General features: G+C 46.6%; 1 long non-coding RNA gene across 1 annotated transcript; it reads left to right on the top strand.

The window, feature by feature from the left end:
• The first annotated feature begins 3041 nt into the window (after nt 1-3041).
• LOC123409017 lies at nt 3042-4211 on the top strand. Its single transcript, XR_006612819.1, has 2 exons — nt 3042-3727; nt 3829-4211. It is a non-coding gene; the product is annotated as an uncharacterized LOC123409017 (long non-coding RNA).
• Nucleotides 4212-25329: the final 21118 nt, after the last annotated feature.

Genomic DNA, 25329 nt, shown 5'->3' with positions numbered 1-25329 from the left:
CTCGCTGAGTTTGGACATCGGAATGCTCATCCCCTTGAGAGTGTCGGCGTACATGATGTTCAAGCCACTGCCGCCGTCCATGAGGACTTTGCGCAGTCGGACTCCTTCCACCACCGGGTCGACGACCAGAGCATGTCTCCCTGGGGTGGGTACGTGTGCTGGATGATCCGACTGGTCAAAGGTGATCGCAGCCTGAGACCATTTGAGGAACTTGGGATTGGTAGGGGTGGCCATGTTCACCTCCCTGTTCACCAGCTTCAATCGACTCTTGCTCTCAACGTCAGCAAAAATCATCAGTGTTGCATGGACTTGGGGGAACGGATCCTCCTTATCCTCCTCATCCTGTTCATTGTCCTTTTCACTTGGTTGCCCTTTGCCGAACCCCTGGATCAGGAGGCGACATTGCCGAGTGGTATGCTTCGGATATATGGCGTTGCCCTCTTCATCCATCTTCGTATGAATCGGACATGGCTGGTCCAGGATGGGATTATTGAACTGCTTCTTCTTGGGGGTGAACTGAGCCTTCCCCTTTCCCTTGAACTTGGCGTTGGTAACAGCTGCAGCTTCTGCCTGCGGAGCAGACAGAACTTTCTGCTTCTGCTTCCGAGTGTTACTCCCATCTCCATCGGCGACTGTTTTGTGCTTGCCGCTTCGGATGTTGTCCTCTTCTTCGCCATTTGCATAGAGTGCTGCTATCTCCATCATCTTGCTCATGGAGATGTCGCCTGTTCGGCCGAACTTCAGGTACAGATCCCTGTACCGCACGCCTGCCTTGAAGGTGCAAACTGCTTGATGCTCTGTGACGTTCTCCACCGTGTGGTAGAGGGTCGTCCAACGCTGAATGAAATCGCGCAGGGGCTCATTCTGCTTCTGGACACAGTGCTGGAGCTCCACGAGGCCAGCAGGGCGCTTGCACGTCCCTTCGAAGGTCCTGATGAACACTCGGGCCAGATCTGCCCAGCTGTAGATGCTTGAGGGGGCCAACTGGTTCAGCCACGCTCGCGCCGAGCCGTCGAGCATCATAGGGAGGTGCTTCATGGCGACGTGGTCGTCCCCTCCTCCGATCTGGACTGCCACTCGGTAATCATCCAGCCACGTTTCTGGCTTAGACTCTCCTGTAAACTTGCTGATCCCCGTCGTCAATCGGAAGTTGGGAGGGATGTCAGCCGAATGGATGGCTCGATTGAAACATTCGGGACCAGAAATGATGGTCCTGCTTCCACTCGGACGGTCAATATCGTGACCATCGCGGTGGGCTCGGCCCCTGTCGACCCTCCGCTGGGCGATATGCCCTCTTGCGTCGGGCCTTGGGTCGTAAGTGTCACCGACTGAACGCCGGTCATCATGATGTCGGGGCCCGTAGGGCCCACCCCGCGGAGGGGTGCGCGAACGGCGACGATCTTCGGGATTTATGGAACGGCTGCCTCCCCTGTGTCGCTGATGAGAACCAGGGCTGTGAACTGACCGATGTGTGTTCGCATGAACAGAACTATTGTGGATCCTGTTGTGCGACTGGGAGACCGCCGAGTTTTGCTGCTGCGCCATGTGCAGCAGGGCGCAGATTTGCTCGATCCCCCTGCCAGCCTCTGAATCAGTCGGCTGAAGGGAATCGTCTATCTTGGCAGCGGCAGCCAAGTTGAGGATGGGCGTGCGGAACAACTCCACGTTGCTCCGCCGAGTGTGCCGACTGGCGGAACGACGAGGTGGACGGCGAGCGCCGGACGTTTCGCCGATCTCATGCTCGTTCCGGCCAGCTTGGCGGGGACTTTGATGGGAGTTGGTCAAGTGTACTTCTGCTGCAGGCCCGCGACTCAAGTACTCGGAAGGGATCTCAGTCGGAACTGAGTCCGAGCGCTGGGACGGCGGGGCAACCACAACCGACTCTAGGACCGCCACTTGCGAAGACGCGTTCTGGCGCGCCTGGGCGTGTTGCACCCAACGTTGGAGCCACGGACGGCGGGACCGCTTGTTGCGGTGCGCGACGGCGGTGTAAGCCGACACCGGAGCCGACTGCTGGAGAAGAAGAATGTCGTGGGCGCCGGCACGGAAGTGCGTAGCTCCGCGACGGGGAAGCGCCTCGACGTCGAGAGGTGCGTCCCGAAGCCATGCCGAATCATCGACGATGAAGGAGAGAGCACCGAAGAGAATATCGTGACCCATGCTCGAATCTCCGCCGGACGACATGACGAAAAGATGTAGTAGCAAACTCGCCGGAAGTCGCTTAGACGCCTGCCCCAAGGTGGGCGCCAACTGTCGTGGGTATAAGTCTGACAGTAGATGTGTAGGGTATGAAAGGATGGGCAGAGCCTTAGCTACGGCGAGGTTGTATGAGTTCAGGCCCCTCTACGGTGGAGGTAATAGCCCTACGTCTCAGTGCTCTCGGAGCTTGTAGTCGAGTGAAACATGGAATACAGTGAATTGCTAACCCCTGCACTAGTGGGGGAGGGCGGCTTATATAGAGTGCGCTGCCCTCCACAACGGTTCGGTGCGCAGGGGTGGAGTAGTGGCGAATAAATGCCTACGTTACAGGTAACGTATGTCTTAAATGCTAATAAAGGCACATGGAAGCGTACGACCGTTTCCCTTCTGGGGGGTTACGATGCACAGACTGGAATCCAGTCGGTTAGTTTGATATACTCCGAATGCTCACCTCCGACTGGATGGTGGAGGATTCGTTACCGACTGGATGATGGGAAGTCCTTAGTTCAGTCGGAACTGACTAAGGGCCTTGTCCCTTATGAGGGTAGTCCTTGGGTAGGACCTACAGGACAGGCCTATGACCCTACCCTAGGACTATAACCCCATCAGTAAGTTTAAGCATACTATATATAATACATAAAAATGCTAATGAAATAAAGTCAAATATGTTTGGATTTTGACTTTCCATATGCTACTAGCCCGTGCAACTGCACGGGTCAGCGACTAGTTCTGCTAACACTTGGGCTTATTCCACTAACACAAACGGACTGTTGATGTACCCGAAGAAACTGCACGAAAAACGAAAACTACACTTTGCCCACCTCCCATCCCACCTTCTTCTCTCTCCTCTCCACGCCTCACATCCCACGCCCCACATTCCCCGAGCTCCATCATCCTTCCGCCCCCTGATGGAACCGGCGACCCACCCCACCCACCATCGGTGCCGCCTCAGCAACCCCTCCCCTCTCGCCCCCACCACCTACCACCACCGACGTCCGATCCACACCCTGACTAAACCCGCCCCACCTTCTTCCTCCCGATGAGCCGCCAGGGGGCACACCATATTCCTCCGTCGGGACGCCCGGTTACATCTCGACAGTCAAGGCGGGGTGAGTAGGGCCTCATGCTGCTCGCTTGTGGGGAGAAGGAGGGGATGTACCAGGCGGTGGCAGGATTCATTCCATAGTGACCGGATTTGTTCCCATGGCCTGACGGACAAGCATTGGCCGCATGAACCAAGTAGGAGCGGAGAAAGCCGCCACGCCCCTCCAGGTTAGATGCCCCGCCTCGGCCCCTCTCGCGCCGCCCTTCTGTGGTTTGCACCTTCGTGGCGGACGGCGATGAGTCCTGCACCATCCAGCTCCACACCCCGCATGAAGTGCACAATGGATGCATTGCTATTCACCCTTCTCCCCCTCGTTCCTATGCCACATCCTCCTCCTTTTTCCCACCTGCTACCCTTCCTCTTCGTTGAGAAGGACAAGCCACCTCGTCGGTGAGGATCCTAGTGACCACGAGCCATCGAATGGTGCTCATCTTAGCCAATTTGTACTAATTGTCATTTGCTCGTCGATGGCTTTGGGGGATCTTTCATCTGATTGCTGTGATGCACGTCCCATGTGTCGACAGAAGTGGACCGAACTGCAGACTCGTGGTGGTCGAGCTGCACGCCCCCTTATGCAGAACTGCATCAGAGTGTGAAGATTCAGCGCACGAAGCGTGTGTGCTCGGAGGAGAGGTCGTGCAGTGTTGTCTTTTTCAGACTTGCAGCGCATGGTAGCTTCCCCTTGCATATCAAAAGATGGGTTGTCATGAAGTTTGGCTAGTTCCACTTATGAAATTTCATGTAAAATATAACTATGTATGGTTTCGCTCGGTGGGGTTTATTTACGTGCATGTTATACTTCGGAAGAAAATTGATGTGGTTCATTTTGTGGGAGTTGGTGGTTCACTTTATAAAGAAAGACAAAGAGGAAAAGAAACTCCCAATAGAAGTTCACTTCTTTTTCCAATGCACTTTGTTTTGTTTGGGGACAACATCAACACCTGCAGTGCGTTTTGTCCTTGGATGTGGTTCACTTTTAAGAATGATGTCGTTCACTTGCACCCAACATGAAAAGTGCGAAAAATTTAGCAAAGAAACAAAATGGTAATGGAGTTCACTTTGATATATGTAGCATCTCACTTGCCCTTGTTTGTGTGGTCCACTCCTGTTCATAAAAAAAGAAAAAATCCAACAAAAAACTCACAAAAACTCGTTCGAGAAAATTTATTTGCAACAAAAGAAATCATGAAGTTCACTTGCCCGCAGTGCAGTTTTCGCGTGAAAAGGCAGTGCGCTCTTCTATCCGATGCGGTTCACGCGTTGATTTGGGTGTCGCAAAAAAATAAAGTGTCCGCATTTCGGTAATTTTAAAATTGCTCTTAAACCGTAAGGAATTAGAGAGAGTGGTGTACATGAAAAAGATGCGCCTCATCGATATCTTTCCAACGCCGTATCATTGGCATTGTTCCGACAAGCAGTTTCAATTTTATTTACGAAAATATGCTTGCTGTCATTCGTAGGCAGCCATACCGTTTTAAAAATTCATTTAAAACCGCGAGGAATCTCGACAAATGATCAACATATGAAAGTTGTGTATATTCCACAGCTTTTCAACATCGTATCATACTTCTCATTCTAAGGGTCAGTTTAAAAACTCAGCGAAAACAGTCCCCAAAAAAACATAATTCCGTTTTTTTAGTAATTTGAAATTACTCTCAAACCATAAGGAATTAGAGAGAGTAATGTACACGAAAAAGATGTGGCTCGATGAGATATTTCCAACGCCATATCATTTGCTTCATTCCGATGAGCGGTTTAGAAAAAAATGCGAAAATACGCTCGTTGTAGCCCGTCATGCGGCCATCATTTTCAAAACTGCTCTTAAACCGCGAGGAATCGCGAAAAAATTTCAACATGAATAAGTTGGGGGTTTTCCGTAGCTATCCAATGGTATATTGTATGCCTCATTGTGACAAACAGTTTAAAAAATGGAGCCAAACGGTGTCAAAAAAGCGCGAACTGTTTTTTCTGGTGACATTGGAGTGCTTGTTTTGAAAAGGATGCAGTGCACTACCATTGAGCGTGTAGTTGGGAAGTGTTAGCACAATAACTATTCTGCTAACATTAGCAGAATAGAGCAGCTTTGTGTGTGTGTGTGTATAGAGAGAGAGTTCATCGGTGGCCGAACTATTACTGGTTGAATGTAAGAAGGGGAGAACTCGCCCCACAAGCCGAAGACTTTGGACGCACGAAATAGATGCAGGTCAAGACTACGACGTTGGAGGCTAGTTCAGGGGCTACTGAGGGAGTCTGGGACTAAGGGGTCCTCGGGCCGCTTACCTATTTCTATGGGCGGACTCCCGGGCTGTTCTATTATCATTATTGGACTTCAGATAAATAAAACGATGTTGTATTCAAGATGAAGTCTTCCAAAGACATGGTGTGCACCCCACGGTCGCGTGGTAATCAACATGTTTCCTCCCTAATGTAAATCGACGTTATGTAACCCTAGCACCCCTGGTATCTATATAAACCGTAGGGCTTTAGTTCATAGGGGAAATTAAGATCATTACTCCTAGGGTTTTAGACCACAACATTTGATCTCCAGGAAGATCAACTATGTACTAGTTACTCCACCATCAGTATAAACAAGAGCAGGGCGTAGGGTTTTACCTCCATTAAGAGGGCCGAACCTGGGTAAACATCGTCTCCTTTGTCTCCTGCTGCCCACCGATCCAAGATCCATAGTTTGGACCACCTACCCGAGATCTGCTAGTTTTGACACCCACACCGCGGATCGGGGGAAGGAAGGCGGTGAGCGAGGTGTGGTGCAGTTGTGGGTGATGTGGCCGAAGAAGTGGCACCGTCGATAACGCAAGTCGTGCCCGACATTCGGATTAAGGATGGTCACCAAAGCAACAAGCACACTCACCGGCTAAGGGCAAGCCACGGCGTTGTGGGGCGCGTGATGGACGCGTCTCATGGCGTGGCGCATGGCGGTGCTCATGACGCGGCTCTTGGTGAGGGCGAGGGCGTCGATGCTGAGTTGTCGTTTGCTAGCCATCAACCTGCCTTTTGTTCATGACTCGGTGTACCTCGGAGCAAGGACCGTGGTGTTGGGTAACGTAGCATAAATTCAAAAAAAATCGTACGCATATTCAGATCTTCCTATGGAGAGACCAGCAACGAGAGAGGGGTGAGTGCCTATTCATACCCTTGAAGATCACTAAGCGGAAGTGTTACTAGAACAGGTTGATGGAGTCGTACTCGCGGCGATTCAGATCGCGGTGTGATTCCGATCTAGTGCCGAACTAAGGCACCTCCACGTTCAACACACATGCAGCTCGGTGACATCTCCTGCACCTTGATCCAGCAAGGAGGAGGGAGAGGTTGGGGAAGATCTCCAGCAGCACGACGGCGTTGTGTCGATGGAGAGACGAGGTCTCCCGGCAGGGCTTCGCCAAGCACCGGCAGAGAGGAGGAGAAAGAAGAGCAGGGCTGCGCCGAGAGAGAGGGAAAACTGTGTCTCCAAAAGCCCAAAAGTGCCCACTATATATAGGGGGAGGGAAGGGTTGCGCCCCCTTGAGGGTTTCCCTCTCCTGGGAGGCGCGGCAGCCCTAGATGGGGGGAGGTGCGACGGCCAAGGGGGGAAGGAGGGGTGGCGCACCCTTCTCGTGGGCCTTAGGCCCACCTGCGCTAGGGTTCCTCCCCCCCCCCCTCTCCCTTCTTCTTGCGCCATGGGCTGAGTGGGGGTGCACCAGCCCACCTAGGGGCTTGTTCCCTCCCGCACTTGGCCCATCTAGCCTCCCGGGATCGTTGCCCCCTTCTGGTGGACCCATGGGGCCACCTTCGGTGGCCCCGGTGGTCCCGGTACATTACCGGTGACACCCGAAATACTTTCGGTGTCCGAAACCATCCGTCCTATATATCAATCTTTACCTCCGAACCATTCCGGAGCTCCTCATGACGTCCGAGATCTCATCCGGGACTCCAAAAAACTTTTGATAACCTCGTATAACAATTCCCTATAACCCTAGCGTCATCAAACCTTAAGTGTGTAGACCCTAAGGGTTCGGGAGACAGGCAGACATGACCGAGACACCTCTCCGGCCAATAACCATCAGCGAGGTCTGGATACCCATGGTGGCTCCCACTTGCTCCTTGATGATATCATCGGATGAACCACGATGTCAAGGATTCAATCAATCTCGTATAGGATTCCCTTTGTCGGTATAGAACTTGCCCGAGATTCGATCGTCGGTATACCTATACCTTGTTCAATCTCGTTACCGTTAAGTCTCTTTACTCGTTCCGTAGTACGTCATCGTGTGACTAACTCCTTAGTCACATTGAGCTCATGATGATGTTCTACCGAGTGGGCCCAGAGATACCTCTCCGTCACACGGAGTGACAAATCCCGATCTTGATTCATACCAGCCCAACAGAAACTTTCAGAGGTACCCGTAGTGCACCTTTATAGTCACCCAGTTACGTTGTGACGTTTGATACACCCAAAGCACTCCTACGGTATCCGGGAGTTGCACAATCTCATGGTCGAAGGAAAGACACTTGACATTAGAAAAGCTTTAGCATACGAACAATACGATCTAGTGCTACGCTTAGGATTGGGTCTTGTCCATCACATCATTCTCCCAATGATGTGATCCCGTTATCAATGACATCTAATGCCCATGACCAGGAAACCATGATCATCTATTGACTAACGAGCTAGCCGACTAGAGGCTTGCTAGGGACACATTGTGATCTATTTATTAACACATGTATTACTGTTTCCTGTTAATACAATTATAGCATGAACAATAGACGATTATCATGAACAAGGAAATATGATAATAACCATTTTATTATTGCCTCTAGGGCATATTTCTAACAGTCTCCCACTTGCACTAGAGTCAATAATCTAGTTACATTGTGATGTTTCGAACACCCATAGCATTATGGTGTTGATCATGTTTTGCTCGAGGAAGAGGTTTAGTCAACGGGTCTGCGACATTCAGATCCGTGTGTACTTTACAAATCTCTATTACTCCACTCTGGACATGGTCCTGGATTGAGTTGTAGCGGCGTTTGATGTGCTTCGTCTTCCGGTGAAACCTGGGCTCCTTGGCTATGGCAATGGCCCCAGTGTTATCACAGAAGAGTGTCATTGGACCCAATGCGCTTGGAACCACTCCAAGGTCGGTGATGATCTCCTTCATCCAAATTCCTTCATGAGCCGCTTCTGAAGCAGCTATGTACTCCGCTTCACATGTAGATGCTGCCACGACTTCTTGCTTGCTGCTGCACCAGCTCACTGCCCCACCATTCAAAACATATATGTATCCGGTCTGTGACTTAGAATCATCCGGATTTGTGTCGAAGCTAGCGTCGACGTAACCCTTTACGACGAGCTCTTCGTCACCTCCATAAACGAGAATCATTTCCTTAGTCCTTTTCAGGTACTTAAGGATATTCTTGACCGCTATCCAGTGTTCCATACCGGGATCACTTTGGTACCTCCCTACCAAACTTATGGCAAGGTTTATATAAGGTCTGGTACACAGCATGGCATACATAAGAGAGCCTACGGCTGAAGTGTAGGGGACAGAACTCATCTTCTCTCTATCTGCTGCCGTGGTCGGCGACTGAGTCTTACTCAATCTCATACCTTGCAAAACTGGCAAGAACCCTTTCTTTGAGTTTTCCATATTGAACGTCTTCAATATCTTGTCAAGGTATGTACTTTGCAAAAGACCTATGAGGCGTCTCGATCTATCTCTATAGATCTTGATGCCTAATATGTATGCAGCTTCTCCAAGGTCCTTCATTGAAAAACTCTTGTTCAAATAGGCCTTTATGCTCTCCAACATCTCTATATTATTCCCCATCAATAATATGTCATCCACATACAGTATGAGGAAAGCTACAGAGCTCCCACTCACTTTCTTGTACAGACAGGCTTCTCCATAAACTTGTATGAACCCAAACGTTTTAATCACCTCATTAAAGCGAATGTTCCAACTCCAAGATGCTTGCACCAGCCCATAGATGGAGCGCTGGAGCTTGCACACTTTGTTAGCACACTTAGGGTCGACAAAATCTTCTGGTTGCATCATATACAACTCTTCCTTAAGGTTCCCGTTAAGGAACGCTGTTTTGACGTCCATTTGCCAAATTTCATAATCATTAAAGGCGGCAATTGCTAACATGATTCAGACTGATTTCAGCTTCGCTACGGGAGAGAAAGTCTCTTCGTAGTCAATTCCTTGAATTTGTCGAAAACCCTTTGCAACAAGTCGAGCTTTATAAACGGTTACATTACCGTTTGCATCAGTCTTCTTCTTGAAGATCCATTTATTTTCTATGGCTCGCCGGTCATCGGGCAAGTCCACCAAAGTCCATACTTTGTTATCATACATGGATCCTATCTCGGATTTCATAGCTTCAAGCCATTTGTTGGAATCCGGGCCCGCCATCACTTCTTCATAGTTCGAAGGTTCGTCGTTGTCTAACAACATGATTTCCATTACAGGGTTGTCGTACCACTCTGGTGCGGAGCGTACCCTTGTGGACCTTCCTGGCTCGGTAGTAACTTGATCCGAAGCTTCATGATCATTATCATTAACTTCCTCTTCAGTTGGTGTAGGCGCCACAGGAACAACTTCTCGCGGTGCGCCACTATCCTGTTCAAGAGGGGGTGTAATTACCTCATCAAGTTCTACCTTCCTCCCACTTACTTCTTTCGAGAGAAACTCTTTCTCTAGAAAGGATTCGTTCTTGGCAACAAAAGTTTTACCTTTGGATCTAAGATAGAAGGTATACCCAATAGTTTCCTTAGGGTATCCTATGAATACACATTTCTCCGCTTTGGGTTCGAGCTTTTCTGGTTGAAGTTTCTTCACATAAGCATCGCAGCCCCAAAATTTAAGAAACGACAACTTACGTTTCTTGCCAAACCATAGTTCATACGGTGTCGTCTCAACGGATTTAGACGGTGCCCTATTTTAAGTGAATGCTGCAGTTTCTAATGCGTATCCCCAAAATGATAGCGGTAAGTCGGTAAGAGACATCATAGATCGTACCATACCTAATAAAGTGTGATTACGACGTTCAGACACTCCATTGCCTTGTGGTGTGCCAGGCGGCGTCAGTTGTGAAACGATTCCACACTACCTTAGGTGTGTGCCAAACTCGTGACTCAAATATTCTCCTCCACGATTAGATCGTAGACACTTAATTTTTTTGTCATGTTGATTCTCGACCTCACTCTGAAATTCCTTAAACTTTTCAAATGTCTCAGATTTGTGCTTCATCAAGTAGATATACCCATACCTACTCAAATCATCGGTGAGAGTGAGAACATAACGATAGCCACCCCGAGCTTCAACGTTCATTGGACCACACAAATCAGTATGTATTATTTCAAGTAAGTCGGTTGCTCTCTCCATTATTCCTGAGAATGGAGTCTTAGTCATCTTGCCCATGAGGCACGGTTCGCATGTGTCAAATGATTCAAAGTCAAGAGACTCTAATAGTCCATCAGTATGGAGCTTCTTCATGCGCTTAACGCCGATATGACCAAGGCGGCAGTGCCACAAGTATGTGGGACCATCATTATCAACTTTACATCTTTTGGTACTCACACTATGAATATGCGTAACATCACGATCGAGATTCATCAAGAATAAACCATTCACCAGCGGAGCATGACCATAAAACATATCACTCATATAAATAGAACAACCATTATTCTCTCACTTAAATGAGTAGCCGTCTTGCATTAAGCAAGACCCTGATACAATATTCATGCTCAAAGCTGGTACTAAATAACAATTATTAAGGTTTAAAACTAATCCCGACGGTAGATGTAGAGGTAGCGTGCCGACGGCGATCACATCGACCTTGGAGCCATTCCCGACGCGCATCGTCACCTCATCCTTGGCCAGTCTCCGCTTATTCCGCAGTTCCTGCTTTGAGTTGTAAATGTGAGCAACAGCACCGATATCAAATACCCAGGAGCTACTACGAGCGCTGGTAAGGTACACATCAATAATGTGTATATCACATATACCTTTAACGTTGTCGGCCTTCTTGTCCGCTAAGTATTTGGCGCAGTTCCGCTTCCAGTGACCTTTTCCCTTGCAATAGAAGCACTCAGTCTCAGGCTTGGGTCCATTCTTTTTCTTCTTCCCAGCATCAAGCTTACCGGGCGCGGCAACGGCTTTGCCATCTTTCTTGAAGTTCTTCTTATCCTTGCCCTTCTTGAAACTACTGGTCTTGTTGACCATCAACACTTGATGCTCTTTCTTGATTTCTACTTCTGCAGACTTGAGCATCGAGTACAACTTGGGAATGGTCTTCTCCATCCCTTGCATGTTGTAGTTAAGCACAAAGCCTTTGTAGCTTGTTGGGTGAGACTGGAGGATTTTGTCAATTATAGCATCATCCGGAAGTTCGACTCCAAGTGAAGTCAGACGACCGTGTAACCCAGACATTTTGAGTATGTGCTCACTGACAGAACTGTTCTCCTCCATCTTACAGCTAAAGAACTTGTCGGAGACTTCATATCTCTCGACACGGGCATGAGCTTGAAAAACTAGCTTCAGCTCTTGGAACATCTCATATGCACCATGTTGCTGAAAACGCCTTTGGAGCCCCGTTTCTAAACTGTATAACATGCCACACCTAACCACAGAGTAGTCATCACTCCGCGTTTGCCAGACGTTCAGAATGTCCTGGGCTGCTGCGGGAGCGGGAGGGTCACCTAGCGGTGCATCAAGGACATAAGCCTTTTTAGCTGCTTCAAGGATGAGCTTCAAGTTGCGAACCAAGTCCGCATAGTTGCTACCATCATCTTTCAGCTTGTTTTTCTCTAGGAATGCGTTGAAATTGAGGTTGACGTTGGCCATCTACAGTATTCATAAAGACAAATTTTAGACTAAGTTCATTTAATCAAATTAAGTATGAACTCCCACTTAAATCGACATCCCTCTAGTCATCTAAGTGATACATGATCCATGTTGACTAACCCGTGTCCGATCATCACGTGAGATGGACTAGTCACCATGGTGAGCAACTTCATGCTGATCGTATTCAACCATACGACTCATGTTCGACCTTTCGGTCTCTTGTATTCGAGGTCATGTCTGTACATGCTAAGCTCGTCGAGTCAACCTAGGTGTTTCGTGTGTGTAAATCTGGCTTACACCCGTTGTATGCGAACGTTAGAATCTATCACACCCGATCATCACGTGGTGCATCGAGACAACGATCCTTCGCAACGGTGCACACTTAGGGGAATACGTTCTCGAAATTTTAAGAGGGATCATCTTATTATGCTACCATCGTTCTAAGCAATAAGATAAAAACATGATAAACATCACAATGCAATCATATAGTGACATGATATTGCCATTATCATCTTTGCTCTTTTGATCTCCATCTTCAGGCATCGCATGATCATCATCGTCACCGGCGTGACACCATGATCTCCATCATCATGATCTCCATCAACGTGTCTCCGTGAAGTCGTCACGCCAACTACTACTATCACTACTATTATAGCTAACCGTTAACAATGAAGTAGAAGTAGTAAGCACATGGCGTTGCATCTCATACAATAAATTAAGACAACTCCTATGGCTCCTGCCGGTTGTCATACTCATCTACATGCAAGTCGTGAAACCTATTACAATAACATGATCATCTCATACATCATACATGCAACATCACAACTTTGGCCATATCACATCACATGTCAAACCCTGCAAAAATAAGTTAGACGTCCTCTAATTGTTGTTGCAAGTTTTACGTGGCTGATTTGGGTTTCAAGCAAGAACTCCTTCTTACCTATGTGACAGCCACAACGATGATATGCCAAAGCTATTTACCCTTCATAAGGACCCTTTTCATCAAATCCAATCCGACTAGAGTAGGAGAGACAGACACCCGCTAGCCACCTTTATGCACGGTGTGCATGTCTGTCGGTGGAACCAGTCTCACGTAAGCATACGTGTAATGTCGGTCTGGGCCGCTTCATCCCACAATACCGACGGAAAAGAATAAGACTAGTAGCGGCAAGCAATTGACAAATCATCGCCCACAACCTTTTGTGTTCTACTCGTGCATAGAATCTACGTATCGAAAACCTGGCTCGGATGCCACTGTTGGGTAACGTAGCATAAATTCAAAACTTTTCCTACGCATATTCAGATCTTTCTATGGAGAGACCAGCAACGAGAGAGGGGTGAGTGCATCTTCATACCTTTGAAGATCGCTAAGCGGAAGCGTTACTAGAATGCGGTTTACGCAGTCGTACTCGTGGCGATTCAGATCGCGGTGTGATTCCGATCTAGTGCCGAACTACGGCACCGCCGCGTTCAACGCACATGCAGCCCGGTGACATCTCCCGCACCTTGATCCAGCAAGGAGGAGGGAGAGGTTGGGGAAGATCTCCAGCAGCATGACGGCGTGGTCTCGATGGAGAGACGAGGTCTCCCGGCAGGGCTTCGCCAAGCACCGACAGAGAGGAGGAGAAAGAAGAGCAGGGCTGCGTCGAGAGAGAGAGGGAAAACTGCGTCTCCAAAAGCCCAAAAGTGCCCACTATATATAGGGGGAGGGAGGGGCGGCAGCCCTAGATGGGGGGAGGTGCGGCGGCCAAGGGGGGAGGAGGGGTGGCGCACCCTTCTGGTGGGCCTTAGGCCCACCTGCGCTAGGGTCCCCCCCCCTCTCCCTTCTTCTTGCGCCATGGGATGAGTGGGGGGCGCACCAGCCCACCTAGGGGCTGGTTCCCTCCCGCACTTGGCCCATCTAGCCTCCCGGGGCCGTTGCCCCCTTCCGGTGGACCCCTGAAGCCACCTTCGGTGGTCCCGGTACGTTACCGGTGACGCCCGAAACACTTCCGGTGTCCGAAACCATCCGTCCTATATATCAATCTTTACCTCCAGACCATTCCGGAGCTCCTCGTGACGTCCGAGATCTCATCCGGGACTCCGAACAACTTTTGATAACCTCGTATAACAATTCCATATAACCCTAGCGTCATCGAACCTTAAGTGTGTAGACCCTACGGGTTCGGGAGACAGGCAGACATGACCGAGACACCTCTCCGGCCAATAACTATCAGCGGGGTCTGGATATCCATGGTGGCTCCCACTTGCTCCACGATGATATCATCGGATGAACCACGATGTCAAGGATTCAATCAATCCCGTATACAATTCCCTTTGTCGGTATAGAACTTGCCCGAGATTCGATCGTCGGTATACCTATACCTTGTTCAATCTCATTACCGGTAAGTCTCTTTACTCGTTCCGTAGTACATCATCGTGTGACTAACTCCTTAGTCACATTGAGCTCATGATGATGTTCTATCGAGTGGGCCCAGAGATACCTCTCCGTCACACAGAGTGACAAATCCCGATCTTGATTCATACCAGCCCAACAGAAACTTTCAGAGGTACCCGTAGTGCACCTTTATAGTCACCCAGTTACGTTGTAACGTTTGATACACCCGAAGCACTCCTACGGTATCCGGGAGTTGCACAATCTCACGGTCGAAGGAAAGACACTTGACATTAGAAAAGCTTTAGCATACGAACAATACGATCTAGTGCTACGCTTAGGATTGGGTCTTGTCCATCACATCATTCTCCTAATGATGTGATACCATTATCAATGACATATAATGCCCATGACCAGGAAACCATGATCATCTATTGACTAACGAGCTAGCCGACTAGAGGCTTGCTAGGGACACATTGTGATCTATTTATTCACACATGTATTATTGTTTCCTGTTAATACAATTATAGCATGAACAATAGACGATTATCATGAACAAGGAAATATGATAATAACCATTTTAGTATTGCCTCTAGGGCATATTTCCAACACGTGGTGCACCGAAGAAGGCGGAACAGGAGGCGACGCTGATGGGCGGCACGGTAGGAGGGCGACGGGGGGAGCAGAGGGCGCACCGGTAGGAAGGGGCCTCGGAGGCCTCCAAGGAGAGACTCGAGTCTAGCCAGCGGCCGTCGCGATCGCGACCTCGACCAACAGACACGGGGGGGAGAGGGAGGTCATGGAGGCAGGATGGGTGGATGTCGTGGCCGGAGTGGACGATAACGATGGGACCTGAACTCGAAGGCGGGCGCTCAGCTCCTGGTCTCTTTTTGGGATGGAAATAAAGTCCTCACCGATGTAGGGGTAGTGGATTATGTCGTCCTGGACTTAAAAGTGTTGGTTTGTAGTAAAAGGGTGGAGAAAACTAAACCGATGGACCAGGATGGAAGCAATTGGTGGGAGGTGGGACAAAAAATAGACGAAGGTGGGATGAAAGACGAGAAAACCCACATGAAAGTGGGAGACGAAAAATAACCGTGGATGCAGTCCTACAAGGTGAACCTTTAGGAGTAGAGATTCTAAATTAGACTTATAGTATATCGAATAAATTGGGTAAGAGGTGGACATGGTTTGCTCCCGAGCTCATATGCTCCCTAATGAACAGTAAAATCGAAGAAATAGTAATTTTCTTTAAAAACTAATTTTTTGTGGTAAACTTTGACAAATATTTTGTATGCTTGCAAACTTTTAGCTCGAAATAACATCAGTGCAAGTCGTGGCCAAAAGAATTGATGCGCTAAAAATGCTAGTTTTGAATGTATTTTGGACTATTGATTTTGTTATTTTGTTGCCACTTCCACAAATTTTATTTCATGTTGAATTTTAATGCGCATGTAAAATTTTGTCAAAGTTTATCACAAAAGCATTCCGAAACTTTTAAATTTTTTATTACTTTACTATTCACGAGGGAGTATTTGAGCTCGGAGTAGCATAGGACTTTCCAAAAGAGGTAGCTTATTTATACATCTCTAAATAAGCTTCAAAAGAAATGATAATAGAGGGGGGGCAATTGTATGAGACCGGGTCCCATTTTCCATCATGTGAGACCCACTCGCATGTATGCTCTTGGAAATATGCCCTGGAGGCAATAATAAAATAGTTATTATTATATTTCCTTGTTTAAGATAATCAGTTATTATCCATGCTAGATTTTTATTGATTGGAAAATCAAATACATGTGTGCATACATAAACAACACAGTGTCCCTAGTAAGCCTCTAATGGACTAGCTCGTTCATCAAAGATGCTCAAGGTTTCCTGACCATAGACATGAGCTGTCATTTGATAACGAGATCACATCATTAGGAGAATGGTGTGATGGGTAAGACCCAAACTACAAATATAGCATATGATCGTGTCAGTTTACTACTACTGTTTTCGTATGTCAAATATCTGTTCCTATGACCATGAGATCATGCAACCCTCGGACACCGGAGGAATGCCTTGTGTGTATCAAACGTCACAACGTAACTCGGTGACTATAAAGGTGCTCTACAGGTATCTCCGAGGGTGTCTCTTGGGTTGGCGTGAATCGATACTGGGATTTGTCACTCCGTATGACGGAGAGGTATCTCTGGGCCCACTCGGTAATACAACATCACAATGAGCTTGCAAGCAATGTGACTAAGGAGTTGGTCACGGGATCTTGTATTACAGAACGAGTAAAGAGACTCGTCGGTAACGAGATTGAGCTAGGTATGGAGATACCGACGATCCAATCTCGTGCAAGTAAAATACCGATGGACAAAGGGGATAACATACGGGATTGATTGAATCCTTGACATTGAGGTTCAACCGATAAAGATCTTCATAGAATATGTAGGAACCAATATGGGCATCCAGGTCCCGCTATTGGTTATTGATCGGAGAGTGTCTCAGTCATCTGTGCATAGTTCTCGAACCCGCAGGGTCTACACACTTAAGATCCGGTGCTGATATAAGCATAATTGAGTCATAGTGTTGGTGACCGAGGGTTGTTCGGAGTCCCGTATGATATCCCGTACGTGACGAGGAACTCCGGAATAGTCCGGGGGTGAAGATTGATATATAGGATGAAGGTCATTAGAGTCTGGAAGTGTTCCGAGGTGTACCGAGGGAATCACGGAGTACGTAAAGAGGTTTTGGGAGGCCCCAACAATTGTTGGGGGGCTCGTGGGCCAAGGAGAGGGGGCACCGTAGCCCACCACGGGGCTGGGCGCAGCCCCTCTCCCAAACCCACTTTGACCGAAGGGGGGTGGGCCTCCTTGGGGCGCTGCCAGCTCAACTTGGGTGGCAAGGCACCAAAGTGGAGGGGCCATCCTAACCCTAGCCGTCGCCTCTCCCCTCCCTTGGCCGCCGGCCCCTAGGGGGAAACCCTAGGGCGCCCTCCCCTCTCCCTCCCCCTATATATAGAGAGGTAGAGAGAGGGTGGCCGCACGACAATCTTGCAGTAGCGCTGCCCCTCCTCTCCCGCGTAGTTTCTCTCCTCCAAAACCCCATGGTGAAGCCCTGCTCAGCTGTCACCACCAACACCTCACCACGCCGTCGTGCTATTGGAAATATGCCCTATAGGCAATAATAAATTGGTTATTATTATATTTCCTTGTTCATGATAATCGTTTATTTTCCATGCTAGAATTGTATTGATTGGAAACTCAAATACATGTGTGGATACATAGACAACACACGGTCCCTGGTGAGCCTCTAGTTGACTAGCTTGTTGATCAAATATGGTCAAGTTTTCCTGGCCATACACAAGCATTGTCACTTGATAACGGGATCACATCATTAGGAGAATGATGTGATGGACAAGTCCCAAACCATGAACGTAGCATATGATCATGTCAGTTTATTGCTACTATTTTATGCATGTCAATGTATTTGTTCCTATGTGTTGGAAATATGCCCTAGAGGCAATAATAAATTAGTTATTATTATATTTCTTTGTTCGTGATAATCGTTTATTATCCATGCTATAATTGTATTGATTGGAAACACAAATACATGTGTGGAGACATAGACAAAACATTGTCCCTAGTAAGCCTCTAGTTGACTAGCTCATTGATCAAAGATGGTCAAGGTTTCCTAACCATAGACAAGTGTTGTCACTTGATAACGAGATCACGTCATTAGGAGAATCATGTGATAAATTATGAACGTAGCATATTGATTGTGTCGTTTTATTGCTATTATTTTATGTGTGTCAAGTATTTGTTCCTATGACCATGAGGTCATATAACTCACTGGCACCGAAGGAATACCTTGTGTGCATCAAACGTCGCAATGTAACTGGGTGACTATAAAGGTGCTCTGCAGGTATCTCCGAAGGTGTCCGTTGAGTTAGTATGGATCAAGACTGGGATTTGTCACTCCATGTGAGAGAGAGGTATCTCGGGGCCCACTCGGTAATACAACATCACAAACAAGCCTTGCAAGCAATGTGACTAAGTGTAAGTCACGGGATCTTGTATTACGGAACGAGTAAAGAGACTTGCCGGTAACAATATTGAAATAGGTATGCGGACACCGACGATCAAATCTCGGGCAAGTAACATACCGAATGACAAAGGGAATGACATACGGGATTATATGAATCCTTGAGACTGAGGTTCAACCGATAAGATCTTCGGAGAATATGTAGGATCCAATATGGGCATCCAGGTTCCGCTATTGGATATTGACCGAGGAGTACCTCGGGGCATGTCTACAAAGTTCTCAAACCCGCAGGGTCTGCACACTTAAGGTTCGATGATGTTTTAGTATAGTTGAGTTATATGTGTGGTTAACGAATGTTGTTCGGAGTCCTGGATGAGATCACAAACGTCACGAGGATTTCCGGAATGGTACGGAAACGAAGATTGATATATAGGATGGCTTCATTTGGTTACCGGAAGGTTTTCGGGCATTACCGGGAATGTGCCGGGAATGACGAATGGGTTCCGGAAGTTCACCGGGATGGGGGCAACCCACCCGGGGGAAGCCCAATGGCCCTAAGGGTGGCGCACCAGCCCTTAGTGGGCTGGTGGGACAGCCCGAGAGGGCCTTGGCGCCAAGAAAGAAAAACCAAAGAAAAGAAGAAAAAAGAGGTGGGAAGGAAGAGAAGGACTCCACTTTCCAATCCTAGTTGGTGTAGGATTGGAGTAGGACTCCTCCTCTCCCTTGTACGGCGCACACTTGAGGGCTTGGCCCTCAAGGCAAGCCTCCTCCCCCTCCCTTCTATATATAGTGGTGGTCTAGGGCTGATTTGAGACAATTTTTGCCACATGCAACTCAGATCTAGACACCATAGTTCTTCCTCTAGATCGTATTTCTGTGGAGCTCGGGCGGAGCCCTGCAGGAGTAGATTGTTACCACCACTGGAGCGCTGTCACGCTTCTGGAGAACTCATCTACTTCTCTGTCTTGCTTGCTGGATCAAGAAGGCTAAGATCATCGTCGAGCTGTACGTGTGCTGAACATGGAGGTGTCGTCCGTTCGGCACTAGATCGGAACGGATCATGGGACGGATCGCGGGACGGTTCGTGGGGCTGATCGAGGGACGTGAAGATGTTCCACTACATCAACCACGTTTCTTAGCGCTTCCTGTTGTGCGGTCTACAAGGGTACGTAAATCCAAATCTCCTCTCGTAGATGGACATCACCATGATAGGTCTTCGTGTGCGTAGGAAATTTTTTGTTTCCCATGCAACGTTTCCCAACAGTGGCATCATGAGCTAGGTTCATGCGTAGATGTTATTTCGAGTAGAACACAAAGGGTTTTGTGGACGGTGATGTTCGATTTGTTGCCCTCGTTAGTCTTTTCTTGATTCAGCGGTATTGTTGGATTGAAGCGTCCCGGACCGACAATATTCGTACGCTTACGAAAGACTGGTTTCATCGCTTGACATGCAACCTCGTTGCATAAAGATGATTGTCGGGTGTCGGTTTCTTCAACTTTAGTTGAATTGGTTTTGACCGAGGCGGTCCTTGGAGAGGTACAATAGCAATTTGCACATCTCCGTTGTGGTTTTTGCGTAAGTAAGATGCGATCATACTAGATACCCATAGCAGCCACGTAAAACATGCAACAACAAATTCGAGGACGTCTAACTTGTTTTTGCAGGGTATGCATGTGAAGTGATATGGCAAAAGACATGATGTGATATATTGGATGTATGAGATGATCATGTTGTAATAGTCAAAATATCGACTTGCATGTTGATGCTACGGCAACCGGCAGGAGCCATAGGGTTGTCTTTAAACTAACGTTTGTGCTTGCAGATGCGTTTACTATGTTTCTAGGTTGTAGCTTTAGTAGTAATAGCATAGGTAGCACGATGCTACTGCAACAAAAGACCTTCCAACGGCGCCAGAAACACATGCTGACGGGAGACTTTTCTTGTCTTGATTCTCCTCAGCAACGGCACCAGGAATCCTTCTGCTACGGCTACGCCTTTAGGGACTTCCTAGGCAAATATGGAAAGGATTTCCCCGTGGCCTTGGAGCCTTGCATTGGTGTTCCCTCGAAGTGGAAAGGGTGATGTAGCGCAGCGGTGGTAAGTATTTCCCTCAGTTTTGAGAACCAAGGTATCGATCCAGTGAAGGAGTATCACAAGTGCCTGCACAAACACAAAGAACCTTGCTCCCAACGCTATGAAGGGGTTGTCAATCCCTTATAGATTGTTTGCAAAGTGAGAACTCAAAGCAACAAAGTAACAAAGCAAAGTAAAAGCGGAGGTGTAAACGATAGATGTGAATAGACCCGGGGGTCGTAGTGTTTACTAGTGGCTTCTCTCATGAAAGCAAGTAGACGGTGGGTGAACAAATTACTGTTGAGCAATTGATAGAACCGCGCAAAGTCGTGACGACATCTATGACAATGATTATATCTATAGGCATCACGTCCAAAACAAGTAGATCGATACTTTCTGCATCTACTACTATTACTCCACACGTCGACCGCTATCCAGCATGCATCTAGTGTATTAAGTCCAAAAGAACAGAGTAACGCCTTAAGCAAGATGACATGATGTAGATGGACAATCTCGTATCAACGACAGAGCCCACCTTGTTACCCTTGATGGCAACCACTCAATGTGTGCCTTGCTGCCCCTACTATCACTGGGAAAGGTCACCACATGGTAAGAACCCAAAACCAAGCACTTCTCCCATTGCAAGAATCATAGATCTAGTTGGCCAAACAAAACCCAAGACTCGGAGAGACTTACAAGGATATCAAATCATGCATATAAGAAATCAGCAAAGACTCAAATATATATCATAGATAATCTAATCACAAATTCACAATTCATTGGATCTCGACAAACACACCGCCAAAGAAGATTACATCGGATAGATCTCCATGAAGATGATGGAGAACTTTGTATTGAAGATCCAAGAGAGAGAAGAAGCCATCTAGCTACTAACTACGGACCCGTAGGTCTGAAGTGAACTACTCACGAGTCATTGGAGGGGCGATGATGATGATGAAGAAGCCCTCCAACTCCAAAGTCCCCTCCGGCAGGGCGCCAGGAAGGGTCTTCAGATGAGATCTCGCGGAAACGGAAGCTTGCGGCGACGAAAAAGTATTTTCGAGGCTCCCCTGATTTTTTGCTGTATTTTAGGGAATATATAGGCCAAAGATCTAGGTCACGGGGTGCTCAGGGAGGCCACAAGCCTGCCCACCGCCGCCTCCCCCTGGTGGTGGAGTGGGGGCTTGTGGGCTCCGTGCAGCCCTCCTGGCTTGGCCCACAGGCCCCGTGATCTTCTTCCGTTCGGGAAAAAATCATTTCGGGGATTTTATTCCGTTTGGACTCCGTTCCAAAATCAGATCTGAAAAGAGCCAAAAACACAGAAAAAACAGGAACTGGCACTTGGCACTGAATTAATAAGTTAGTCCCAAAAAAGATATAAAAGGTACATAAAACATCCAAAGATGACAAGATAACACCATGAAACCATCAAAAATTATAGATACGTTTGAGACGTATCAAGCATCCCCAAGCTTAACTCTTGCTCGTCCTCGAGTAGGGAAGTGATAAAGAATGAATTTTTGATGCATTCATGCTACCTAGCATAGATGTCCTTTGTAACTCCTCTTATGTGACGTGAATGTTCAGATCCATTAGATTCAAAACAATAGTTTGCTATTGACGTGGAAACAATAATAATTCAAGCAAACTAGCAAGGTAATCATGAACTTTCAAAATAACAAGGCCAAAAGAAAGTTATCCCTACAAAAGCATATAGTCTGGCTATGCTCTATCATCATTGCACAACGAATTTAAATCATGCACAACCCCGGTATTGGCCAAGTAATTGTTTCACACCTTTAGTTTCTCAAACCTTTTCAACTCTCACGCAATACATGAGCGTGAGCCATGGTTATAGCACTATAAATGGTGTGGAGTGTGGTGGAGGTTGCAAGACAAAACAAGGAGAAGATGGTCACATTAACTAGGCATATCAATGAGTTGTGGAGATGCTCATCAATAGATATCAATGTGAATGAGTAGGGATTGCCATACAAATGATGCACTAGAGCTACGAGTATGTGAAAGCTCTTAAAGAAAACTAGTGGGTGTGTATCCAACTTGCTTGCTCACGAAGACCTAAGGCAATTTTGAGGAAGCCTATCATTGGAATATACAAGCCAAGTTATATAATGAAAATTTCCCACTAGCTATATGGTGGTGACAGAACGAGAGACTCTCAATCATGAAGATCATGGTGCTTAATATGCACAAGTGTGGAAAAGTGGTAGCATTGTCCCTTCTCTCTTTTTCTCTCATTTTGTTTTATTTTTTTATTTTTTTGGTGGGCTCTTTGGCCTCTTTTTTTCTCACATTTTTCGCGTAGGTTCTTCTTCCCAAAAATCATAAATATTCCAAAAAATCCCCGTAGGTTTTTTATTGCGTTTGGACTTCGTTTGGTATGGATAATCTGCGAAATGAAAAACATGCAACAAACAGGAACTCACACTGGGCACTGGATCAATATGTAAGTCCCAAAAATAGTATAAAAAGTTGCCAAAAGTATATGGTAGAATATTGGCATGAAACAATCAAAAATTATAGATACGATGGAGACGTATCAGCATTTGACATAAAGACGATAATATTTCAAGCATACTAACAAAGCAATAATGTCTTCTCAAAATATCATGGCCAAAGAAAGTTATCCCTACAAAATCATATAGTCTGGCTATGCTCCATCTTCCCCACACAACGTATTTAAATCATGCACAACCCCGGTTTTAGCCAAGCAATTGTTTCATACTTTAGTGTTCTCAAACTTTTTCAACTTTCACGCAATACATGAGCGTGAGCCATGGACATAGCACTATAGGTGGAATAGAATATGGTGGTTGTGGAGAAGACAAAAAGAAGGAGATAGTCTCACATCAACTAGGCGTATCAACGAGCTATGGAGATGCCCATCAATAGATATCAATGTGAGTGAGTAGGGATTGCCATGCAACAGATGCACTAGAGCTATAAGTGTATGAAAGCTCAAAAAGAAACTAAGTGGGTGTGCATCCAAATTGCTTGCTCACGAAGACCTAGGGCAATTTAGGATGCCCACCATTGGAATATACAAGCCAAGTTCTATAATGAGAATTTCCCACTAGTATATGAAAGTGACAACATAGGAGACTCTCTATCATGAAGATCATGGTGCTACTTTGAAGCACAAGTGTGGTAAAGGATAGTAGCATTGTCCCTTCTCTCTTTTCTCTCATTTTTTTATTATTTTTTCTCTCTTTTTTTGGTGGGCTTCTTTGGCCTTTTTTTTATTTGGGCTTCATTGGCCTCTTTTATTACTTCCTCACATGGGACAATGCTCTAATAATGATGATCATCACACTTTTATTTACTTTCAACTCGATATTTAGAGCAAAATATGACTCTACATGAATGCCTCTGGCAGTGCACCAGGATGTGCAATGATCTAGCATAGCAATGACATCAAAAAACGGACAAGCCATGAAAACATCATGCTAGCTATCTTACGATCATGCAAAGCAATATGACAATGATGGTGCGTGTCATAATAAACGGAATGATGGAAGTTGCATGGCAATATATCTCGGAATGGCTATGGAAATGCCATAATAGGTAGGTATGGTGGCTATTTTGAGGAAGGGTATATGGTGGGTGTAATGCATCGGTGAAAGTAGCGCGGTACTAGAGAGTCTAGCAGTGGTGGAAGGGTGAGAGTGTGTATAATCCGTGGACTCAACATTAGTCATTAAGAACTAACATACTTATTAGAAAAGTCTATTAGTCATAGAAAAAAGGTACTACACGCATGATCCTAAGGGAAGGGTTGGTAGGAGTTAACCATCACGCGATCCCGACTTCCATACAAAGGATGACAATCAATAAATAAATCATGCTCCGACTTCGTCACATAGCGGTTCACCATACGTACATGCTACGGGAATCACAAACCTTAACACAATTATTTCTACGAATACACAATTACTCACTAGCATGACTCTAATATCACATCTTCATGTTGTAAAACTATTGCAAGGAATCAAACATATCATATTCAGTGATCTACAAGTTTTATGTAGGATTTTATGACTAACCATGTGAATGACCAACTCATGTTAACTCTCTAAATAGGTACAAGTGAAGCATGAGAGTTTAATTCTTTCTACAAAATATATGCCCCGCTCTAACAAATATAAGTGAAGCAAAAGACCATTCTACAAATGGCGGTTTTCTATGTGTAGGGAAACAGGCAATCCAAACTTCAAATGATAAAAGTGAAGTACATGAAGCATTCTATAAAGCCATACTCAAAAGATATAAGTGAAATGCAAAGAGCATTCTAAAAATCAACCCAAGGACTATCTCATACCAGCATGGTGCATAAAATAAAAAGGAAAAATAAACACAAAAGACGCTCCAAGCATTTGCACATATCATGTGACCAATAAAAATATAGCTCCGAGTAAAATTACCGATAGATTGTAGACGAAAGAGGGGATGCCTTCCGGGGCATCCCCAGCTTAGACGCTTGAGTCTTCCTTGAATATTACCTTGGGTGCCTCGGGCATCCCCAAGCTTAGGCTCTTGCCTCTCCTTATTCCTTCATCCATCATTGTCTCACCCAAAACTTAAAAACTTCAATCACACAAAACTCAACAAAACCTTCGTGAGATCCGTTAGTATAATAAAGTAAATCACCACTTTAAGTATTGTTGTGAACTCAT

This window comes from Hordeum vulgare, chromosome 1H (genome assembly GCF_904849725.1).
Source record: "Hordeum vulgare subsp. vulgare chromosome 1H, MorexV3_pseudomolecules_assembly, whole genome shotgun sequence".
NCBI classification, from domain to species: Eukaryota; Viridiplantae; Streptophyta; class Magnoliopsida; order Poales; family Poaceae; genus Hordeum; species Hordeum vulgare.
This window is presented reverse-complemented; position numbering and strand designations above follow the sequence as displayed.